General features: G+C 47.8%; 1 pseudogene; it reads right to left on the bottom strand.

The window, feature by feature from the left end:
- Positions 1 to 236: 236 nt before the first annotated feature.
- LOC118979749 (ras-related protein R-Ras2-like) lies at positions 237 to 922 on the bottom strand (annotated as a pseudogene).
- Positions 923 to 3,097: the final 2,175 nt, after the last annotated feature.

Below are 3,097 nucleotides of genomic sequence, written 5' to 3'. Positions count from 1 at the left end.
TGTGACTTCAGCTCGGCAAACAGCTTGGGTTCCAAATTTGATTAATCCCTATTAAAATGTAAGCCCTTAAAAAAGAATGTGTCTGTGTGCACAGATACATATTTTTTAAAAGTTAGAAAATCTTTGAAGCAGGCTTAGTATTTCCTTTAAATCTGTCTTGAAGTGACCATCGGATTAGATTAGTTTCACAAAGAGGATTAGCCCACTTCTTGGTTCCCTGGTGACCATTTGTCTGAGGCTAGAAAAGTACCAACCTGCTGTAAACCCTAAGGAGAGAGGAAGATGAGGGCTTTTCCTGGCAGTAGCTAAAACTCAAGGGATTCTTCAAAAATGATGCAATGGCAGCCTTTCTTGTCTTTTTCTTTCCATGTTGGTTCTGGTGAAAGAGGACATTCCTGCTCTTGAAATTCCCGTATAACCCAGACAGGTACATGGAGGGCGTGATCTACATTCATCCTGATCTTTGCTGACGCCTCCATATAAGTCACCTTCGGTCGTGTGCTAACTGCTGTCCTTCCTGTGTTACCTGTCTTTGACGGTCCAGACCTGCCTGGTTACCAGTTAAAATCTTTGGAAACTCATCATGATCTCATCACGATCCTTTACTCTGAGAATCTGTCTTTGAAATTTACAGATTTCTTCCAACTGCCTTTGCGACCAAAAAGACCAACAGGAAAACCGTCACCAGTTCTCATGTACTGTTCTCTCATAGCTCCAGACTGTTCTTGTCCTGCTGTATCTAGAATATCTCGCTGGGTTGCTCTGTCATCTGTCTACTACATACTGCTCTGTGTAGTCTTGGACCATAATCCGTCACAAAATAGGACGGGATGAAGGGGATGGTGAGCGCTGACTTGTCCACACTGACCACCAGTAGCCAGTACTTCTGGCTGGAGCCGTCTGGTCATCTGGCCATGGCCATGGGTTCGCTGTGGAGCCCAGCCCTGCCACGCTGAGCAGCTGCCCACCCTAGGCCCAGCTCTAGAACATGCGCAGCCAGCAGCTTGTGCTCAAGCATCGGGGAGGGGGTCCTGGGAGCCCAGAGCTGCCGGGAAAGCCAGTGCGTACAGCAGTGAGGCACCCCGGTTGGCTGAGACCCTCTGGAGGCCCAAAGTGGGGTGACTGCAGGGGCCAGGGGCAACAGCCGCTCACATGTCCTTGCAGGCCTCCCAAGCTCTGTTTCTGAAGGAGAATCCAAAAATACCACAATTCTAATGAGATCCTCAAATTTAACCTAAGTTTCCTTTACCTTTACCTGCATAAATAGGTACAATTGAGTTCGGTGCATGCAGGTAATGACCAAAAGTTTTTAGCTTTTGCCCCAAACCATGTGAGTCTACAAACACTGATCTCAAGTTCTGTCTCTCTGGCTTACACAGTGACTGTCCACACTGGGAAGCTCCTCAGTGGTCATGCCTCACCCCGTCACTGATGCCAGGGTCTGGGGTGACAACACTGATGTCTCTGCTCTCCAAGCGATACCCAAGATGCCAACCCTGACTCTCTGCACTCCCTTGAGTGTTCTCTGTGTCGGACCCATACAACAAGGAGGAGCTCCCTCTCCCTGTCTGGGTTACACTTAATTCCCCAGGTCCAATTCACTGGGAACAATATCTGCTTGTTTTCTTTTATTCTGCCCGTAGTCCAGAGTGATTGGACCCAGTTCATGGCTGGGGAGTGAGATACAAGGCAGACCCAAAACTCGTCCTCCCCGTTTCTCAGACACTTTTCAGACTTTACCTGCCAGCTTCCTTTTAGAATTATAGCCCCATAATTCAGAAAGTTCCTTCCCCGTGGTTGTGCAGTTATGGCCTGTCCCCTTGTCTGACTCATCAGGAAGGTCTGAATCTCAGCAGTGGATATACCTTAGACTTAGATGGGTTCCTACCACTTTTCTTCTTCCACCGTATTTATCCTGAGAAAGTAAACTGTGTAACTAAAACACCAGCCTTCAGGTAGAATGGAACATCAGGGAGATCCTTCTTGTTATGTACTGTGATTCCAAGTGTGAAGTGGATTCCCAGGACTCAACAGCCTCTGGGTACCAGATAAGGTCATATTTCCTTTTATGCTCTAAAGTAAATTGACCAATGACTCTAAGTCCCCGTCCCCTGAAGACCCTTCCTCTGCTGGGCTTTCCTCACCAGGGAGTCCTGAGGGTCAAGAGAACAGTGACCTGTTCTACATGTCTGTTCCGCTGGTCATGTTTGTCAGCCACTCACTCACAAAGTGCCCTGCTTCTCCATCGCTCCTTGCGCTCCCTGGAGATTTGCACGTGCAGAAGGGGCCTGTGGACTGGATGGAATCAATTTGGTAATCACAGCTCTTATTTTTTTATGTGATGTAACAGTAGTCACCCCAAAGAAGTTTGAGGTGGGTGATTGTTTGACCCTCCCACATAACCTTGCTACCATGTTATAATGAAAGCAAGTCTCGGCCAGATTCTGCCACACAAGCAGACGTGTGCTAGACACACACTCACCAGCGAGCAGGAGCAAAACAGTCCATGCAGCCTATTCTGGAAGCTTAATGAAGTCACAGCCTCTGTCTGGCCCTTTGGGTGGTCCAACGAACTTCCCTTCACTGGAGACCAGCAAAGGCTAGAGGGGCAGGGTTGTGTCACCCTTTCAGTCGCTACCAGACAAGGACGTTTCACACCAATGGCCACACCCTGGTGGTGCACACAGAGCCTTCTGGCGACAGTCAGGTCTCCCCAGTGTTGCTGGCTGCATGCTCTCTTGGATTCTGATACCCTAATTGTACAGGGTAGGGGTATCTCCGCCAGTCTACATATTAAAGATACTTTTAAAAAGTATCATTAGAAACATCTTTATTATGAGTGTTCTTTAAGAAACACTTTTAAAAGTTGAAATATACTTGACAGAGAATACTTTTAAGATCACTAATCAGAGCCCATTTCTGACATTTTTTTGCCGATCCCCAGGGTATCCGTTTCCACCACAAAAACCCATTTTTTGACATTCTGAGTGCACATTAGCCAAGCTTTCACTATTGACTGAGACACAGATGGCAGAAGCAGTGGCAGGTGGACTTCAGGTGACGGTGCTCACTGACCGCCCCAGGTGCCCCCCAGAGT

Source organism: Sturnira hondurensis, unplaced genomic scaffold (genome assembly GCF_014824575.4).
Source record: "Sturnira hondurensis isolate 20B ecotype Veracruz unplaced genomic scaffold, ASM1482457v3 Scaffold0022566, whole genome shotgun sequence".
NCBI lineage: Eukaryota > Metazoa > Chordata > Mammalia > Chiroptera > Phyllostomidae > Sturnira > Sturnira hondurensis.
The sequence above is the reverse complement of the archived record's forward strand: the minus strand, read 5'-3'. Positions and strand labels throughout refer to the sequence as shown.